This window comes from Puma concolor, chromosome B3 (genome assembly GCF_028749965.1).
Source record: "Puma concolor isolate L17-30 chromosome B3, mPumCon1.1.hap2, whole genome shotgun sequence".
Lineage (NCBI taxonomy): Eukaryota > Metazoa > Chordata > Mammalia > Carnivora > Felidae > Puma > Puma concolor.
This window is the reverse complement of record NC_141672.1, coordinates 1,214,320-1,235,945: the sequence shown is the minus strand read 5'-3', so window position 1 is coordinate 1,235,945 and position 21,626 is coordinate 1,214,320. Positions and strand designations below refer to the sequence as shown.

The following is a 21,626-nucleotide window of genomic DNA, read 5'->3' as shown; positions in this document are numbered from 1 at the left end:
ACCTGCTCCTTCCTTGGCGGGACCTGAGGAGACCGGGTTCTTGTCCGTGTGGACGCGGGGCCACGTCCCCCTGAATCCTCCACAGTGGGTCCTGAGGAGACCGGGTTCTTGTCCGTGTGGACGCGGGGCCACGACCCCCTGAATCCTCCACAGCGGGTCCTGACCAGACCGGGTTCTTGTCAGTGTGGACGCGGGGCCACGTCCCCCGGAATCCTCCACAGCGGGTCAGACGAAACCGGGTTCTTGTCGGTTTGGACGCGGGCCCTCGTCTTCCCGAATCCTCCTCAGCGGGTCCTGAGAGGACCGGGTTCTTGTCAGTGTGGACGCAGGGCCACGTCCTCCTGAATCCTCCACAGTGGGTCCTGAGGAAACCGGGTTTTTGTCTGTGTGGACGCAGGCCCAGGTCCTCCCGAATCCTCCACAGCAGGTCCTGACGAAACTGGGTTCTTGTCGGTGTGGACGAAGGCCCAGGTCCTCCCGAATCGTCCACAGCGGGTCCTGACGAAACCGGGTTCTTGTCGGTGTGGACACGGGCCCTCATCCCCCCGAAGTCTCCACAGAAGGTCCGGTGGAGACCGGGTTCTTGTCGGTTTGGACGTGGGCCCTCCTGTTCCCGAATCCTCCTCAGTGGGTCCTGTGGAGACCCCGTTCTTCTCGGTTTGGACGCGGGGCCACGTCCCCCTGAATCCTCCACAGCGGGTCCTGAGGAGACCGGGTTCTTGTCCATGTGGACGCGGGGCCACGTGCCCCTGAATCCTCCACAGTGGGTCCTGAGGAGACCGGGTTCTTGTCCATCTGGACGCAGGTCCAGGTCCTCCCGAATCCTCCACAGCGGGTCCTGAAAAGCCGGATTCTGTTGGTGTGGACACGGGACCTTGTCCGCCCAAAGGCTCCACAACGGATCCTGAGGAAACCGGGTTCTTGTCGGTTCAGATGTGGGCCCTAGTCCACCCCAAGACTCCACAGCGGGTCCTGTAGAGACTGGGTTCTTGTCGGTTTGGACCTGGGATTTCGTCCTCCGAATCCCCCACAGCGGGTCCGGATGAAACCGGTTCTTGTCAGCATGGACACAGGCCCTATCCTCCCGAATCCTCCGCAGGGGGTCCTGTGGAGACCAGGTACTTCTGGGTTTGGACGTGGGCCCTAGTCCTCTTGAATCTTCCACAGCGGGTCCTGACGAAACCAGTTCTGGTCGGCGTGGACGCGGGCCCTCCTCCGCCGGAAGTCTCCACAGTGGGTCCTGAGATCAGGTTCTTGTCACGTGGACAGGAACCTATGTCGTCCTGTTCCCCCAACTGTGAATGTAATGGCACAGTCTTAAGGTCAGAGTGGTCCTTCATGAAGAGCTCCTTAGATTGTGCTGTCAAGGGTCTCTACTCCAGGTTGGAAATGGTCAAGGATCTGGGCGCATGACACAAGGCAAAAACAAAAAACCCACACTCTTTGAATTGTCCCCATTCTTTCTTAGAGGTGGATTGGGTCTCTCCCAGTGGGCATGTGCTGCCATGCCATAAAAATCCAAGTCCCAGGAATCAGAGCTTCTTTCTTCCTACCTCTGTGGGCTCTGAGGGCTTGGGGAGCGTCTTCCTCAGAGCCTTTCCCCCTTTTTTTTGTCTGTGTCTCCTGCCCTGTGCCTTGGCGTGCTTGTCATGGTCTTTTGATAGAATGAAAAGCCTGGAGGCTCCTCTACGGTGTCTCTGTAAACAGGCTGTGGATACTTTGAATTTTTCAGTGAATGATGAATTTGGCGGTCTTGGACCAATCCAGTCAGCTGCAGCATGTCAAGTGCTGTAAGCAACAGCTCGGAGCCAATGACGAAGACCACAAAAGCCAATCAATGTCCTTGTCTCCCTCCCTTTGGACAAATGATTCCAGGAAGCCTTGCATTTCCATGATGGTATAGTGCCTGGCACCATTTCTGTCTCTCACGCTGGTCCTTGGACATGTAGGTGTAGTGGATCGTGACAGGGAAAATCTGGGATAGAAGTTATTTCTTCCCAGAGTCGTGTTCTGTGGCCTCCCACACTGAGGTGTCCCACCCAATACCTGACAGGTGGGGAGCCATTGGCGACAGCAGCGAGGATTGCAGCCACTAGGGGGCGCTTGCCTTGGCCAAGTCCTCCACCCTGGGTGCCATGATGCTCCTTGTAGATTTGCCTCCATCACTAGCTAGGGCTGGCTAATCAAGCACAACACCACGGTGCTGGCCACAACACAGTGTACCAAGCAGCTGGCGTCTTCTTCGACAGTAATCTAGGAACACTGTCCTCGGTGCCCACCTCCTTTGGAGGTGAGAAGGAAATACACACCCCTGCAACCCCAGACTGGTGCCTGCTTGTTGGTCTCTGCAGGGAGTCTGACCTTTTATGGCACTGATAATTTAGGGTGAGGGTTTCTGGCAACACCTGGCATAAGCCCAAATCAAAGCTACAGACCACCAGCAAGCACCAGCTCCTTCCCACAGCAGCTGCGATGTGAGGGTGAGGAATGAGTGAGCAATTCTTAGGTTTAAGGCATTGTACGGGGGGCATCAGCTAGGCTCCCAATCCCATCCTTGGAGATAAATGTATTGTGGGACCTCAGCTTCTGTACTGAATTAAGAACATGTAGACTGTGACCTGCTGAAGGAAGTGGCAACAGCAAGTCACATGGGTGACAGGCAGCTCCCGAGTCATCTGAGCTCTCGCTTGGGGTACATGAGATGTGCAGGTCCCTTGTGACTGAAGGTGGGGTTTCAGTACACCCCCAACAAAGGAAATGGAAGCACAGGATTTATGACTTACAGAGCCCACAATAAGAGGGCACAAGGACCCAGGGAAGGGCAGGCCTCCATCCCACATTCGCAATGATCAGGACAGAGAAAACAGGGTAGCAAGCACAGGATTTCTTGGGAGCGGATGGGGCTGAATTCGCTAACTTTCAGAGGCTCACCTCTGTGTTATTCTAGAAGGTGCTTGTAAAACCAAAGCACCCTAGGCAGATTCTTATCTAAGGTAAACTCACTGAAAAGTAGGCAAGAGAAAGAGAGCAGGGATTCACATTTACCGGTCTCCCTCTGGATGCCAGAGTCATCCATAGGCACTTGTGCCTACCTTTCTGATTGATTTATGGGGTGCTCCTTTCAGCCTCATGGTCTCAGTCTCCCACATTTGGAAATTTGCTCTCCAGAGAGGCACAGCTTGCACTAGGTGGAACCTAATGCCAGTCCCCTTCCCTCACAGCCCGCAGACACCCCCGTGTGGGACACGCAGTATGGGTGGGTGGTAGCCCTCCATTATCCTGAACCCACCTGGGACTGGGGGAAGACAGATTACCTGGAGAATGAGAAACTTTTCAGTCCACAACAGCGCAGTTTTGGAGAAAACTCATGAAGTTGCCAATAAAGGAGCTTGTGTCAACTTCTCTTAATTCTGGAAGCAGACACCTCCGCTCATGACACAGCTGTGACTCAGGTCCTCTTCCCAGAAACTAAGGCTCAGTTTGGGCTCTTACAAGCTTAAAATCTACATAAAGACCACAAGCATGCAGTTTTCAAGTTTTATTTCAGAGTGCTGGTCGGTGACCCATGAGAGACCTGGTGTCAGAGCTCTGATGTGCCTGAGGACCCCTGTGTCTCCCGCAGACCCTTGGAAACGTGCATGTCAGCTGTGCCGCCTCAATACTGTATTTTTACAGATGCAACAGATGCATTGTCTATAGTTGTTCAGGGGTCTGGAGGCTAAATTATGGATTGTCTTCTCCAAAAATCTCTTCCTTAACTTTCTCTGTGTTTATAGTTCTGACATTTCCAGAAACAACAAGGAGGAATGCAAATATTAGGGCATAAATGTGACCAAAAACCACTCTGAGATATACCGTGGATTCATGACTTTGCCTGACTGACTGAATTCTTCTTGGAGGGGTCCACAGTCTGTGCTCCCACCAGTGCCTTGTCCGTGCACCATGGAGGATCCCAGCCTATGTGGCAGTGGCAGTTCCTGTTATGGTTGAATATCCCTCTGTGACTGCATTTCTCTGGGATACAGTCATAATTCAGCTGAGCCACACTGCCAGTGCAGTAGGTATCCTGACAGAACTTTCCAGAAGCACAGGAAGTACCAGTTCTCACATGACCAATCTGGGTTGTTCCTGTGCTACGATGTGAATCCAGCCCCAAACATCAGAACCCTGGATCTCAGACAGATGGAATCCAACATGCTCTTGCAGCTGAGGGAGATGTGTGACATTCCTACACTGCAGCCTTCCACACGGCACGCCTGTATGGGAACAGGTTCAGCGTTGAATTCCCCGGGGTCTTCTGCAGTGTCCATGTCAGCTGCCTTTGTGATTTATGGTATAGCAGACATCTTCACCTTTCCCAGAATTTCTGCCAAAGCTTTCTTGGCAGTGAATATTGCGGACAGTGCAGTTTCCATGATAGCAGCAGCCCTCTTCAGTGCACGCAGTTCCATCTTGCATATGGAAGTCATCAGGTTACGCCAAGGACACCCCATGGCAGGACTCTGGAAGATCACGTATATTTTGGATTGGTCTGCAGGGTGTCCAAGCAGCGGAGTTGTTGCAGTCTGTATAGCGTCTGCCTGTATTATATTTGCCCCCAGGGGTTCAGATACAATCACGCATATAGCCTAGATTGCTGTAGCACTGGTTGAAGGAGCCGCAGTCACACTGCTTGTCTGGATCCACTATGTAGTTTCCATAATAATAGTGGGTCAGGCTTTCATTTAAATGCACCATTTCAGTGTTGAACATGCACTCGCCTGTTCCACAATTCATTATGTGCTGCGTATGAATGAAGGAACAGTTCCTGAAAGCTTCCATTATACCAGTTAGTTGGGTTCTAAGGCAGCTGGACCTTTTTTGGCAAGCACATTCATTAGTGTTAATGCACAAGCCACAATTTCTTGCCATCTGATGTGTTGCTATGACAGACAAGAGTAAACAATGTCTGCCTAAATAACTCAGAATGATGGCATATAACCCATTGGTGGATGGCATAGAGAATATACAACTGGAGTGCAATGAACCTCATGGGGCCCATCTCAAATCACATTAAGTGTGAAGTGTTTTAAGAAATCGAAAATACTTTGACTCATACTACTGAAGAGAAAAAAGGACTCTCATGCAACACATAATTGCCCGTGTGAGCTTGATGTCTCTCACTATAAATGACCATGAAACCAATAATCTACATCAATACCATGAAATATTGACTCAATTAAGCTAACTAGCCTCATTAGGAATTGGGCACCTTTTTCCACGTGGTTAACACACTATACATTGTTTTGAAACTGAGAGCAAGTCCTTTGAAAATTCCGTGATGGGATGAACAGAACTTACTAGAGATCCTTGGGGCTGCACTGCATTTCCTTGAGGAACAGGGGGTCCCCTGTCCTCCTTATATCCTAGGTTATAAGTAGGTCCCATTGCACAGATGTCTGCGACTCTCTGAGAAACAAAGTGTTCAAACCATTGGAAATCACCGAGGGGTCTCATTTCATAGGCAAGTTAATCCAACTTCATGATATCTTCAAGGCTGCCATAGCCTGTGTCAATTGTGACCATGGAAAAAGGAATCTCCTCCAGGTAGCCGAGGTAGTAACAGTCTGGAGGCATGAAGGGGTAGTCCATCTGCAAGGCTCCCTGAGCATCCTTAGTCATCATCAGCAGAGTCTGGACCAAAAGAGTTTATTTTGCCGCATGTGCATAACATGTCTCTTGCCCCAAAACGCAGGCTATAGGACAGACAGCCAGGCATCTGAATGCCTTTGCTGTGGTTCGGCTCCTTCTTGGGAATTACCACCTCAGAGGAGATGTAGCACTATGAGGGATGCCCTTGAAAACCCTGCACAGGAGCCAGCACTGCCCAGAGTGCAAACAGCAAGAGGGGCGCCCTCAGGGTGACCTGGCCCTCTGCCAGCCTCATGCCCCTGCTCAGGGACATCTGCCAGTGAGAATGGATAAATGGAGGATCCTCAGCAAAGCCAGGTCTAGACCATCAGAACAGAGGGCTGTGCCAGGTGGCCAGCACCCTGCACCTGGGGGCCACCTGTGGGGTTTGGCAACAGTCCCAGGGTGTGGCATGGGTGACCTTGCACATCAGTTCAGCTGGAGTGGATGTGGGAGGGGCAGGTGGGCCATGGTCAAGAGTGGTCATATGGACATGGGTAGGGATTTGGACCCAGAGGCATGGCTCTAGTCAACACCTTCAATCTTTCCTCCCGCTACTTGCATATGGGCTATGCAGTTATAACACCCTGAACTTCTCTACCAATTCCATGTCCTGTGGTACTGCTGGGTCACTTTCTTTGGATGACTCCTTTTCCTCATTACAGAGACCACTGCTTTTGCTTCCTTGTGATGTGGAGGTAAACATTGTCAATTTTACCTTTATGGGTGATGCAAAAAATCTCCTTGTAGTTTTATGTGTCTTATTCTCCTTGGCTACTAGTTTGCAAGCCATTTGGTCCTTTTGGTTTTTGCTTTGAAGGTTCCTCTGAGTTCACTGAGCAAAACATTTCTCAGTATTCTGAGTGATGATTGGTGAACTACAAGGTTGTATTTTAGTATTTTCTTATGCCAGCTGGGGAGAACAGAAAGTACTGCTGACCATGTGTGAGTCCCAGGGGTTTTCTCCTCTAATCCCTTATGGTGGTTCTTTCCTGGCCTCTGGCAGTCTCCTCCCATGTAGTTTGGTTCCCTCTTCAGCTGGAGATGCAGGGAAGTTGAGGTTACTTTGGCAGCTTGTACCATGGAGTCTGCCCACGATCAAAAGATGGTATTGACCGTGGCACTCCCTTGCTTGATTAAGTACCCTCTACTGCTTTAAAACGCCCTGGGTCAGGGAGAAGCCTCAAAGTTGGCATTTGGACAAGAGTTTGCCTTTTCCCCAGTGTGTGGCCTTCTGAATATAGCTCAAATTCCTTTCCCACAAAACTAAAACTTTGAACATTGACCTTTCCAGCAACAGGCAGCTGAATTTGGGTTTTGATAACAATGAAATGGAGAGTGAAATGGCAGTTTCCAGGGCCTGGCAGGGAGGGTCAATGAGGAGTAGATCTCAAGGGCTATGATTTTGTGTTATGCAAGATGATTAAGTTCCAGAGGGGACTCCACATCATTACCCCTGTAATTAACAATACTATAAGGTATGGTTAAAATTTTGTGAAGAGTGTGGGCCTCATGTTCAGTGAGACCTTACCACAATATAAAAGTGGAAGACATGAGTTTTGCTTCTCACACAACAGTGTGCTGAACTGCATGGACACACTCTCTACTGATAATTTGAAAACAATTTACAAAAGCTTATGTTTTGGAAACTAACCCTGAGGATATGTCATTTACAGATATCTTCTTCCATTCCATAGGTTGCTTTTTTGTTTTGTTGATTGTTTCCTTCACTGTGCAGAAGCTTGCTATTTTGAGGTAGTCTCTCTCTATATATAATTTTCTTGTATTATATTAATGTAAACTCAAGTCTGTTAACATACAGTGTAGTACTGATTTTAGGGGTAGAATTTAGGGAACCATCGCATACATATAACACCCAGTTCTCATTTCAACCAGTGCCCTCCTTAATGGCCACGTGCCATTTAGCCCACCTCCCCCACTTCCCCTCAGTTTGTTCTCTGTATTTAAGAGTGTCTTCTGGTTTCCTCCCTCTCTGTTTTGATTTGTTTTATTTTTCCTTTCCGTATGTTGTGTTTCTTCTATTCCACTAATGTGTGAAATCATAGGATATTTGACTTTTTCTGACTGACTTGTTCCACTTAGCATAATACACTGTAGTTCCATCCACATTATTGTAATTGGCAAGATGTCATTCTTTTTGATGGCTAAGTAATAGTCCATTGTATATATTTACCACCTCTTCTTTATGCATTCATGTGTTGATGAATATTTGGGCGTTCCACAATTTGTTTTTTGTTGATAAGGCCGCCATAAAGATTGGGATGCATGTGCCCCTTCGAATCAGCATTTTGATATCCTTTGGATACCTTTGGTATCCTTAGATAAATGCAGTTGCTTGATCACAGGATAGTTCCGTTTTTCATTTTTTGAGGAATCTCCACACTGTTTTCCAGAGTGGCTGCACCAGTTTGCATTACCATCAACAGTGCGAAAGCACTGTGATTACTCCAGGTTTTTTTCTTTTTCAAGATCTTTGGTTATTTGGGGTCTTTGGTGGTTCCATGATAATTTTAGAGTTATTTGTTCTAGCTCTGTGAAAAATGCTGGTAGTATTTGACAGGAAATGGAATTATTTGCATTGAATGTCTAGATTGCTTTGGATAGTATTGTCATTTACCAATGATTTTTCTTTTATCCATGTGCATGGAATATTTTTCCATTTCTTTGTGTTTTCTTCAATTTCCTCCATAAATGTCCCAGACCTTTCAGAGTACAGATCTTTTACCTCTTTACTTAGGTTTATTTCTAGTATATTATGGTTTTGGTGTAATTTTAAATGGGATTGATTCCTTGATTTCTCTTTCTCCTGCTTCATTATTGGTATATAGAAATGTAACATATTTCTATATGTTGATTTTGTATGCTGCAAATTTACAGATTTATTGTACCAGTTCTAGCGGTGTTTTTTTTTTTGGTGGAGTCTTTCAGGTTTTCTATATATGGTATAAACTTCAACTCCAGAACTGAATAATCCTATTAAAAAATAGCCAGGACACATGAATAAGAATTTTTCCAAATGTGACCTACAGATTGTCAATAAACACATGAAAAGATGGTCAACATCACTCCTCATCAGGGAACTATAAATCCAAACTACAATGAAATATCAACTCACACTGGTCAGAAAGGCTGAACTCAACAGCACAAAAAACAACAGGTGTTGGTGAGGATGCAGAGAAAGAGGATACTTTTCGAGGTGCTGGTGGGAATGCACACTGGCACAGCCCCTATGGAAAACAGCATGGAGGTTCCTTAGAAAGCTAAAAATATAACTACGTTACGATAGAACAAATGCATTACTAGGTATTCACCCAAACAATACAAAAATACTAATTGAAGGGAATTGTACCTCTATGTTTATAGAAACTATGTCACAAACAGCCCAGGTATGGAAACAACCCAGCCCAAGTATGCATTGATTGATGAATGGGTATAGAATACGTGGTATATCTACATAACCCCGTGCACGCACACTGGAATATTTCTCAGCCACAAAAGAAATGACATTAGCCATTTGTAAGGACAGGGATGGGCCTAGAGAGTATTATATTTACTGAAATAAGTCAGAGAAAGACAAATATATGATTTCATTCATATGTAGAATTTAAGAAACAACAAATGGGCAAAGGGACAAATAAGAGAGAAGAGGCAAACCAAGAAATAGGCGATTTTTCAATGTTCACTTATTTATTTAGAGAGAGACGGGAGGTGGGGCAGAGTCAGATGGGAAGAGAATCCCAAGGAAACGTCGTGCTGTCAGTTCAGAAACCAAAGTGGGGCTCGATCTCAGGAACGAGGAGATCAAGACAAGAGCCCAGATCAAGAGTCATGGGCCTAACCCATGGAACCACATAAGCACCACGAAACAGATACTTAACTATAGGGGAAAAACTGATGGTTACCCTGGGGAGGGTGGGTGGAGGAGTGGGGAGGTAGTTGATGGGGATTAAGGGGAGCGCTCATAATGAACAGTGGGTGCTGTATTGCAATGTTGAATCACTATATTTTACACCTGAAACTAGTATTACATTGCATGTTAACTAACTGGAATTTGAAGAAAAACTCAAATAATGTATTTATATTGCCTGCAAATGGCCATGTTGGCATACAGCCCATGAAGAAGCATTTATTGCAGAAAATATACTACCAGAAAGCATACCTAGAATATTTGAACTAAGGTATGTTCTTTTCCTTTCCCACCCCAGATCAGCAAGTAGAAACTCCAGTGCAAGTAACTAGGACTATAGGCATGTGCCACTGAGCCTGGCTGCAACCTCCCCTCCAGACTGTTGTAGCCAATACACAGGATTCCCGGTGACCAGCTCCTGTTCAGAGGACTCTTTCCCAGAGGGACAGGATGTCAGTGACCCTAAGCTGTTTGCTGTTGAGGCCAAGCCCCAGCAGGTGCCACTGAGATGTGCGACTCACTCATTGTTGGCAGCCCCACTCCCAGGAATGAAGCTCTGCCCTGGGCACAGTCCACTAGGGGTGCTGGGAACCTGATCACCCCAGACCTGACTTGTATGGCAGGAGTCTCATGCCACCAGGACAAGCAAGCCACAAGACAGTGAAGCTGCCAGCCACCCCTAAACAGAGCCCTCAGTTTCCAAACTGTTTGGAATCCTGTTTGTCCCCGACACGCCCTGCAGCTGCAGACCTTTGCCCAGAGTAATGCCCAGGGTAAGTGGGAGATGGAGCAATCCTCTAAATCAAGGAGCAAATCTGTTCCTATAAACTGACTTCATTTCCAGCTGAGTGTGAGGAAGGTCTGGGCCTCATGTTGTGGGAGAGTCAGGTGCAGGAGACCAATAGTTTCAATGGAGGATTCCTAACCTACTCCTCACCTGCAGGAGAGAGCCAGAGGCAGGGACAGTGGAGGGAACAGCTCCTGTCAGAACACACATCAGAGTATGATCTCAACAACTCTCCATTCAGAGGAGTCTGCGGTTGTAGGGTTCAGACTGGAGACTCCATACATCAGAGGGTGATTGAACATAGGAGTGCTCTCAAATGAAGCAGTGTATCTCATCATGTGGTTTGGGAAAGAAAGAGATAAGGAATGCCCAACCAAACCACTGTCACCATGGTCTGGCTGTGTGAATGTCCCAGGTCACACCACCTCTGTAATTATGGGACTACCGCCCTTCCCTCCACATCATGTCTTTGAGTTTCACCTGGTTTCAGGTGTGCATCAGTAGTGTCACATTTCTCTGGCAAAGCATCCCATTGATGGAAGTTTTGTAGTTGGTTTATTCCTTTATATTTAGAAAGACTTTCGCCTTATTCTGAGCCTCTAACACTAAGAAAGATGCTATAAATATTTACACACCATTTATTTTCTGAGCATGGGATTTCATTTTTCAGGGACAAATACTCGGGAGTGGTATTTCCAGGTTCCTTTTTATGCCATCCATGTATAATTTCATAAGCAACAGCCAACGGTTTTCCAGAGCTGGTGTTTATTTGCCAATCCTTCCTGCATTGTTTGAGGCCCCACGTATGCTGGATGCTCACCTGGATGTTGCTGTCAGTGTTGTTTTCATTCCTGAGCCATTGGGATGTGTGTATAGGGCATCTATTGCATTCTTGTTTTGAATTTCCCTGACAGTCGATGGTGTGAAGAGTCTTCTCCAGTCCGTACCTAATGTGTCTATAACCTCAAGGATAGGATGTCTACTACACAAGGCTGTGCATGTTTTAGGGAGGTTTGTTTCCTTTTTTCCTATTGACTGTTGAGGGCTCTTAGCATATTCAAGATGCAGGTCCCTTGGTGGTTATGCAATTTGTGAATATGTCTCTTACTCTGTAACTTATCTTACTATTGGTATTCATGTGGGCAGATAAGCATATTTGATTTTCACAAAGTCTATTTATACTATTTCTTTTTATGGGTGTTGTGTTCTTAGCTATAGTTTTCATTTCCTTGACGATTGATTGCTTGTGACTAATATTTTTTTAAAATGTTTATTCTTTTTTTTAACGTTTATTTATTTTTGAGACAGAGAGAGAGCATGAACGGGGGAGGGTCAGTGAGAGGGAGACACAGAATCTGAAACAGGCTCAAGGCTCTGAGCTGTCTGTCAGCACAGAGCCCGACGCGGGGCTTGAACTCACAGACCACGAGATCATGACCTGAGCCAAAGTTGGCTGCTTAACCGACTGAGCCACCCAGGCGCCCCTAAAATGTTTATTCTTGATAGAGAGAGAGAGACAGAACATGAGCGGGAAAAGCAGAGAGAGAGGGAGACACAGAATCTGAAGCAGGCTCCAGGTTCTGAGCTGTCAGCGTAGGTCCTGACAAGGGGCCTCAAACCCTCAAATCGTGACATCGAGACCTGAGCTGAAGTGAGACACTTAACCGATTGAACCAACCAGGCACTCCACTGATATCTTGACTTACAATGTAACTAAAAGTCTTGTTTTTTTTCTGGTTTCTCTCAAGGATGACTTCTCTATTTGGTCTCTGGTGACTTAGAGTTTTGTCGTTTGTTTTTAAATTTATAGACTCTAGCAAATCATTTTCATGGCATGGTTTTTCACAATATATGGAAATTAGGTTCTCATGCTGAAATTGAAGTTCAAATTTCACAAGAGTTGCCATTCTGTGTCTCTTTGGCCAGACTGCTCATCAGATTTGATAGATATGCTCCTGGGGTCAAAAAACACGTTTACCTTTTCAGGTGGTGGGCTTTCTATATGTCTTAGGAGCCGTTGAGCTCTGTGCACACAACCGAGTTCTTGACACAATTTTTCCTTCGCAATTGTATGTGAAACCCTCAAAATCCTTTTTTGCATTGACAAATTTAGACAGTTCATGAATAGAACACATTGAAGCTCTTGTATCATTTCCTAAAATTATTTTACTCTTGCGTGTTGGGACTGTAATTTTTCTTCTTCCTTCCAAGGGGAGCTCATATCTGCATTTGTGGAATTCCTCCAGGCTTCTCATCTCTTAATACTTTTCCAACGTGCTGTGCAGTTTTTTTTTTTACCACATGAATACTTAGGTTTATTTGTACTCTACCACATTGGGTGATAGGAGCCGTGAGACAGGCTGCATCATATGGGCTTTTTTTTTGGTCCCCTGGTATGTTATCTGTCATATTGAATGTTTATAGAACATATAGCCCCTCACTTTCGTGAACCACTAACAGGAAACATGGTTCTCTTCAAGACACAGGAAAGGAAGACAAGGAAGCTGAGACAGCAAGTCGGGGAAGGAAACCCAGAGCTTCTCAGGAAGCGTCAACTGTTCACACTTTCCAGTTCTGCAGATGTGGGTCCCTGCTGAGGCCCAACCTGGGTTCTTGTGCAGGTGTCTGGACAAGCTGCCCATGATGTGTGGGCACAGTGGAGTTGGGAAGGGCAGCTGTGGTTTGAATTCCAGCCCACCTGGCACTGCTGTGAAAATTCATGAGTATGTTAATATATGTCCACCATCAGTTAGGGATATAATGAGTAAATGCAAGATGTTAGACTCACTACCTTAGATTCCATGTTCATGACAATTTGTGACAACAATTCTCCCTTCCTTTTTTCCACTTTTAAATTTTTTAAGTTTGTGTTTAAATTTTTGTTAGTTAACATATTGTGTAATATTAATTTCAGTAGTAGAATTTATTGGTTCATCACTTACATTAACACCCAGTACTCATCACAACACGTGGCCTCCTTAATCCCCAACACCCATTATTGCACCCCCCACACACCTGCCCTCCAGCAACCCTCAGTTTGGTCCCTAACCTTAGAGTTTTTTTATGATTTCTTGCTCTTTTACCCCTTCCCCTAGATCATCTGTTGTGTTTCTTAAATTCCCCATATGAGGAAATCATATGGTGTTTGTTATCTTTGACTGACTTACTTTGCTTAGCATGATACCCTCTAGCTGCATCAACATCTTTGTGAATGGCAAGATTTCATTCTTTTTTATGACTGAGTAATATACCATTCTATACATATAGCAGATTAATCACATGGTGGACTTTTGGTCTCTTTCCTCAGTTTGGCTGTCATAGTTAATGCTGCTGTAAACATTGGGGTACATGTACTTCCTCAAATCAGAAGTTTTGTATGCTTTGGATGAATTCCTAGTAGAGCAATTGCTGGTGTGTAAGGTTGTTTGATTTTTAGTTTTAAAACTGTTTTCTGGAATGGTCCGGGCACTTGGCATTCCCACCAAGAGTATAAAAGGGTTCCCTTCTTTCCTCATCCTCATCAATATCTGTTGTTTCCTGAGTTGTTAATTGTAGCCATTCTGACAGGTGTGCGGGCATCTCTCATTGTAGTTTTGATTTGTAATTCCCTGATGATGAGTGATGTTGAGCATATGTTCGTGTGTCAGTTAGCCATCTGAATGCTTTGTTTGGAAAAGTATCTCCTCATGTCTTCTGCCCATTTCTTCACTGGATTCTTTGTATTTTGGGTGTTGAGTTTGAGAAGTTTTTGTAGATTTTGGATAGTAAGCCTTTATCAGATATGTGGCTTGCAAATACCTTTTTAATTTCTGTAGAATGCCTTTTAGATTAGTTGATTGTTTCTTTAGCTGTGCAGAAGGTTTTTATTTTGATGAGGTCCCAGTAGTTCAAGTTTGCTGTTGTTTCCCTTGTCTCTCGAGACACGTCTAGTAAGAAGGTGCTATGTCTGATGTCCAGTAGGTTGCTGCCTGTTCTCCTCTAGGATTTGATGGTCTCTTGTCTCACATTTAGGTCTTTCACCCATTTGGATTTATTTTTGTGTATGGAGTAAGAAAGTGGTTCAGTTGCATTCTTCTGCATGTTCTGGTCCAGTTTTCACAACACCCTTTGTTGACAAGGCTGTGTTTTTTCCCATTCATAGTCTTTCCTACTTCATCCAAGATGAGGTGGCCATACATTTGTGAGTCCATATCTGGGTATTACTCTTCTGTTCTCTTGATCTATGTGTCTCTTTTGTGCTTGTAGCTTACTGTCTTGATAAGTACAGCTTTGTACTATAGCATGAAATCCATAATCATGATGTCTCCCATTTCTTTGTGTAGCATAGACATTTCAACACTCCTTGCTCCTTAATTCCATGAACATTGAAGGTGTTTCCATTTCTTTGTGTCATCCTCAGTTTCTTTCACCGTTTTTAGAGTCTTCTGAGTATAGATATTTTAACTCTTTAGGTATCCTATTATATATGGTGCAATTGTAAACGGGATGGATAGTTTTTTATTTTTCTTTCTGTTTCTTCATTATTGCTATGTAGAAATGCAGCAGATTTCAGTATGTTGATACTTTATCTTGTGACTTTCCTGAATTTGTGTATCAGTTCTTGAAATATTTTGGTGGAGTCTTGAGTTTTTTATATAGAGTGTCATGTCATCTGTGAAGAGGGAATGTTTGACTTCTTCTTTCCAACTTGAATGCCTTTATTTATTTTTGTTGTCTGTTTTTGAGGGTAAGACTTCCAGTGCTGTCTTAAGTAGAATGATGGGAGTGGACATCCCTCTTCTGTTCCTGACAGTAGAGGAAAAGGTTTTTTTTCCCCGCTGAGGATATTAGCTGTGGGGTTTTCATGTACGGACTTTATGATGTTGAGGTGTGTTTCCTCTACCCCTTGTTGAGGGTTTTATCAAGAGAGGATGCTGTACTATGTCAATTTTTTTTTGCATCTATTGAGAGGGCCATATCATTCATATCCTTTCTCTGATTGATGGTATGTATTACATTGATTTATTTGTGACTATTGAACCACCCTTACAGCCAAGGAATAAATCCCAACTGGTCACGTTAAAGGATCCTTTTAATGTATTGTTGGATTCAATTTGCAAGGATTTTCTTTCTTTTTTTTTTAACGTTTGTTTATTTTTGAGACAGAGAGAGACAGAGCATGAATGGGGGAGGGTCAAAGAGAGGGACACACAGAATCTGAAACAGGCTCCAGGCTCTGAGCTGTCAGCACAGAGCCCGACACGGGGCTCGAACTCACGGACCACAAGATTATGACCTGAGCCGAAGTCGGACGCTTACCTGATTGAGCCACCCAGGTGCCCCTGCAAGTATTTTCTTGACAATTTTTGCATTCTTGCTCATTAGGGCTAGTGGCCTGAAAGTCTCATTTTTAGTGGGGTTTAATCTGGTTTGGAACCGTGATCATACTGATCTTATAGAATGAATTTGGAAGTTTTCTTTCCATTTCTATTATTTGGAACAGTTTGTGAAGACAGGAATATTCTATTCTACTTAAATAGAATATTTTACACTCTTCTTAAATATCTGGTAGAATTCACCTGTGAACCTATCTGGCCCTGGATTTTTGTGTGTCAGTAGATTTTTGATTAATGATTCAATTTCTTTGCTCATTATCAGTCTGTTCCCGTTTTCTATTTCTTCCTTTTTCAGTTTAGGTAGTTTACCTTATTCTGGGAATTTATCCATTTCTTCCAGGTTGCCCAATTTGTTGGCATATAAATCTGCAAATTATTTTCTCATAGTTTTATTTCTGTGGTGTCAGTCGCGATGTCTCCTCTCAAATTCTGATTATATTTACTTTCGTCCTTTCTCTTTTGTTTTTGCCAAGTCTGCCCATGGGTTTATCATTTTTATTTATTCTTACAAAAACCAACTTACAGTTTCATTCATCTGTTCTACTGTTTTTTTTTTTTTTTGTTTCTATATCATTTATTTCTGCTCTAATCTTTTTTGCTTACCTGTTCCTGCTGGGTTCATTTGTTGTTCTTTTTCTAGCTCCTTTAGTTGTAAGGTGGTTGTGTGTTTGAGACCTTTCTTCTTTCTTGAGTTTGGCCTGTACTGCTATATATTTCACTCTTCCATCAACTTTGCTGCATCCAGATGGTTTGGAACTGGCATGTTTTCATTTTCATTTGCTTCCATGTATTTTTTATTGCTTCTGTAATTTCCTGAAAATCTCATTCCGCTTTTACTACAATGTTCTTTAACCGAATGTATTGGTGGTGTTGCCCAAATTTTTCTTGTGGTCGACTTCAAGTTTCATAGTGTTGTGGTTTGAAAATACGCATGGAATGATCTCAGTCTTTTTGTACTTGTAGAGGGCTGATTTGTGACATAGTATGTGGTCTGTTCCATGCACACTCAAAAAGAATGTGTATTCTGGTGCTTTAGGATGGAATGTTGTGAATATGTCTGTTAAGTCCATTCAGTCCATGTGTCTTTCAAAGCCTTTGTTTCCTTATTGATTTTCACCTTAGATTGTCTTTCCATTGTTGTAAGTGGAGTGTTAACGTTCTCTATTACTACTATTGTCTATTATCAATGAGTTTCTTTATGTTTCTTATTAATTGAGTTATATATTTCAGTGCTTACATTTTTGGGGTATAAATATTTAAAGCTTCAGATCTTCTTGTTGGATAGACCCCTTTATGATGATATACTGCCTTCCTGATCTCTTGTAACAAACTTTGGTTTGAAAACTAGTTAGTGTGATATGAGTGTGGTACTACAACTTTCTTTTGACGTCCATTAGCATGATAAATTGTTCACCCTCCCCTCACTTTCAATCTACAGGTGTTTTAGGTTGAAAATGAGTCAATCGTGTGCAGTGTATAGAAGGATCTTGTATTTGTTTTTATCCATTCCGGTATCCTATGTCTTTTGATTGGAGCACTTTGCCCATTTACATTCACAGTAATTATTGATAGATATAAACTTAGTGCCATAGTATTACCTCCAAAGTCATTGTTTCTGGAGATTTTCTCTGTTTATTTCTAGTCTTTGTTACTTATAGTCTTCCTTTCCCACTTAAAGGGTCCCCTTTAATTTCTCGCAGGGCTGATTTAGAGGCCTGAACTCCTTTGGTTTTATTTGTCTGGGAAATTCTATCACTCCTTGTATCTGAATGACTGCCTTATGGAGAAAGTATTCTTAGCTGCATAATTTTCAAATGCGCATGTTGAGGATATGATGCCAGTCCCTACTTGCATGAAGGTTTCTGTAGAGACATCTGCCATAGTTTTTTTTTAATCTTCCCTTGTTAGTTAGCAACTTGTTTTGTGTTGATGCTTTTATGGTTTTTCTTTATCTGGATATTTTGCCATTTTCCTATGATATGTCTCAGTGTTGGCCTGCTTTTTTTTAAATTTTATTTTAATGGGTGTTCTCTCTGCCTCCTAGATGTGGATGTCTGTTTCCTTCCGCAGCTTGTGGAAATTTTCACTATAATTCACTCAGCTAAAATGTATCCCCCTTTTTCTCCCTCTCATACTTTTGGGACTCCTTTCAAAAGAATGTTATTACAGTTTATGGAGTTGCTGATTTCCCTAAGTGTATGTTTGTGATGCAATATTTTAATTTTCCTCTTCTTTCCAGCTTCATTTCCCCCATACTTTTATCTTCTATGTCCCTTCCTTATTCATCTGCTTCTTTCAGCCTTGAGGTCATTATATCCAATCAGTTTCACATCTCGGTTACAACATTTAAAATTTCATGCTGACTAGTTTTTAGGTCTTTTCTGTTTGCAGGAAGGGTATCCCTCATGTCTCATATATTTTCCTCAAGCACAGCTAGTATCCTTATGATACTTTTTGAAAATCCTGTTTCATTATGAGAGTTTTTAGAAATTTTGTTTGAGGCACATTAATTTATGTGTTTTAATTACATCCCTCACAATGAGCTTTTATCATTTTTTTTTTTTTAGGATGAATTCCTCCATCATGTTGTTGTCTATGTCTCTGCCTTCTTAAATGTTTTAGAAAATCCTGTTATCTTTTCTGCTTCTAGGCGAGTATCTTTATTGAGAAGTGTTTACATACTGTCCAGGGCCTGACACTTCGTGAAGCATTTGTTTTATGTTCCGTGGCACTGTGCTGTCATGTTTTGGCTGCTCTGTCCCTCAGGAGAGTCCTCTGCAGATTTTCTCCTTGCCTCCAGTGGGGAGTGTTGGACCTTGTCCCCAGTGTTGTGAGTTTTCACTAGGTGAGTTTGGTCTGCTTGTTAAAAGAGGCTAATTCCTATCTCCCCTAGAGGTGAGGATATGCCTCACTGTATGATCAGCTGACTTGCTGCGTGTGGGGGTTTACGGTGGTCTTTGGAGGAAGGGGTGCAGTGGTGGTCTGGTTGCCAGGCACTCTTTCCTAGTAAGCAAGCACTTGATGGGGGCTGGAGTAGGTGGAGCTTGGTGTTAGTGGCTCAGCTTCCACTGGGGATCCTGTGCTGCTGAGTGAAATATGTCCATCGTGATTGGTGGGGGGAAATACTGGCATCAACTCCCTCTCTAGTCCCTGGAGTTGGAGTTCCCAGCCTCCCCTGTTCCGGAAGCCCTCACACGGAGAGAACACTTGTGGGTCCCAGGCTTCCGTGAGAATTGTTTTCACCCTGTGTGCGTCCAAGCCATTGGCCCATCTGGTGGCACAGGGCTCTTATGTTTTGCCTCAGGAGCTCTAGCTGGGTTTGAAAACTCCAAATTGTGTGAACTCAATATGACAGGGACCCCACTGATCCTCTGGGAGAGGGTGTTGATGTGCTGTGCCTGGAGCTGGTTTACCCCAGATGGGCAGTTGCATGAACACTAGGGGCTTGGAGCACATGGTGAAGAACAACCAGAAGGCAGCGTCCAGCTAGCTGCTCCCAGAAGAGGCTCCTGTGCTAATGATCAGGGAATTTTAATGGTGCCTGTCAGCTCTCCTGTCCTATGAGAGGCAATGTCCTATGAGAGAGCATTGCACTCCATGAAGGGAATTGTCTCTCCCCATGCGACCCAGGGGATACTCAGACCACAGTTCCCCTTATGGGCCTCTGTCCTCCTCCACAGGAGCACTGCTGTGCCCACCAGACTCCACCCCAATGATGGGATCGACTTTTAAATCTTCAGTCTTTGAGCTCCATGTTTACAGAAGATTGACTTGTCATGATTAACTTCATGGGTTATCTTGACTGCATCATGGGTGCCCAGATTCACCACGGTTTCTGTGGATGTCTGTAATGTGTTCCAGAAGAGATTGGCATTTCCATCCATGGTTTCTTTCTGCCTGGGCACCACCCATTCCATTAAGTTTGTGAATAGAATCTGATGCAGATGGAGGATGAATTCCCTCATTTTTACTTCCCATGTGCTTGTTTAAACTGGAATATTGGTCTCCTCTGGCCCTTTTTCTGAGAGTTACATCATCAGCTCTCCACGTTCTGAGACTAGACACTAGTTCAGAATCAGACAAGAATTACATCACTGGTTTTCCTGGGTATTCAGCTTGTGACAGTATACCATGGACTTCTCAACATATTTAGTTATGGAAACCAATGACCTTTGGGTTATGTTCCTCAGGGGAATCTTGACTAATACATGGAGATTGTTTGTCTCTCCTTTAGAGTAATTGAATAAAGCTGTAGCTCATTTAAAGTCCTGAGTAGCAAAGGGCTATGAAGAAAGTGTCACATTGTTTGACTGTAACAAGGGCTAGGTTAGGATAAGGAGGAGCTGTGGGATCCTGTGGTCCTTGCTGCACAGGGAGCACATCTGGGAATCCTGTAAAGGTGCAGCTGTTGTCCCTCAGGAAATCTGTAATTCACTCATGTTGAGGGACTGGAGTAAGCAAGTGCACACAACTGTGTCTTTGTGCACATTAGTCTAGTTTCCCTATGACAACCCAGTTGCTAATCCAGAGAGTTAATAGGTAAACACAGAAGCATATAACCAGGGAGGCTCCCTGGGGAAACTGCTGTGTGGAGAGGAAGCCCCAGACCCTGACAGGAAACCTGCCTGTAACCTCCATCTGCACCTGCGCCTGGGAATACAAAGGAGAATTGTGCATAGTGTGCGCCCCCTGGTGGTGCTGATCCTCTCCAGCAGGAAGGTTTGTGTCTGGGTCCGCAGTGATGTCCCCTCACTGTGTCTCTAGCACAGTAATATGTGGCCGTGTCCTCGGTCTTCAGGCTGTTCATCTGCAGATACAGCGTGTTCTTGGCGTTGTCTCTGGAGATGGTGAATCGGCCCTTCACGGAGTCTGCATAGTATGTGCTACCTCCGTTATAACTAATTGCTGCGACCCACTGCAGCCCCTTCCCTGGAGCCTGGCGGACCCAGCTCATTGCATAGCTACTGAAGGTGAATCCAGAGGCCACACAGGTGAGTCTCAGGGACCCCCCAGGCTGCACCAGGTCTCCCCCAGACTCCACCAGCTGCACGTCACACTGGACACCTGTAGACACAAGACATCTTGGTCAGGAAACTGTCACACATCCACTGTTTCACTCATATCCATTCACAGACTCAGTGTCCCTCGTTCATCATGAATTACCTTTTAAAAGAGCAACCAGGAAAACCCAGCCCAGCACAATCTCCATGGTGAGGGTTGTGTGTTCTGTGCTGATCACAGAATGGGAACACCTGGGACTCCTGGGGCTGGGGCTCGTCTCCCAGCTGCAGGGTCGGGGCTGGGCTGGTTTTATCAGCACAGAGAGGGCTTCATTTGCATGTCCTCTGACATATATATCAAGCTCCAGACTTAGATTTGATTCTGTAAAAGTGAATGACAGGGTAGGGACGCACTTCTACATTAGTTTGTGTGGATGGCGGTGTGACAATATGAAGAATTCTTTTTTTTTTTTCAGTTTTGGATTTTTACCTTTATTAATGGAGGCTTCGGCATAATCTTTAAGAAATATTTACCTCAACAGCATGATCGCACATTATTTTCTCTTACAATATTTTAATTTTTTAATTTTTAATTAGTATTTATTTTTAGTTTTAAAAATTAACATCCAAATTCGTTAGCATATAGTGCAACAATGATTTCAGGAGTAGATTCCTTAGTGTCCCTTACCAGTTTAGCCCATCCCCCCTCCCACAACTCCTCCAGTAGCCCTCTGTTTGTTTTCCATATTTATGAGTCTCTTATGCTCTTTCCCTCCATGTTTTCATATTATTTTTCTTTCCCTTCCCTTATGTTCATCTGTTTTGTCTCTTAAAGTCCTCATATGAGTGAACTCATATGATTTTTG

At 44.2% G+C, this 21,626-nt stretch overlaps 3 pseudogenes across 1 annotated transcript in view; all 3 read right to left on the bottom strand.

Annotated features, from left to right (window-relative positions):
• LOC112864445 (immunoglobulin heavy variable 3-23 pseudogene) overlaps nt 1-21,059 on the bottom strand; it is an 82,737-nt pseudogene extending 61,678 nt beyond the window's left edge. Inside the window, exon 1 of the transcript XR_015251783.1 lies at nt 20,924-21,059. The product of XR_015251783.1 is annotated as an immunoglobulin heavy variable 3-23 pseudogene (transcript). The remainder of the gene's footprint in view (nt 1-20,923) is intronic.
• LOC147579618 (disintegrin and metalloproteinase domain-containing protein 29-like) lies at nt 3,565-4,998 on the bottom strand (annotated as a pseudogene).
• LOC147579617 (uncharacterized) lies at nt 5,163-20,881 on the bottom strand (annotated as a pseudogene).
• Nucleotides 21,060-21,626: the final 567 nt, after the last annotated feature.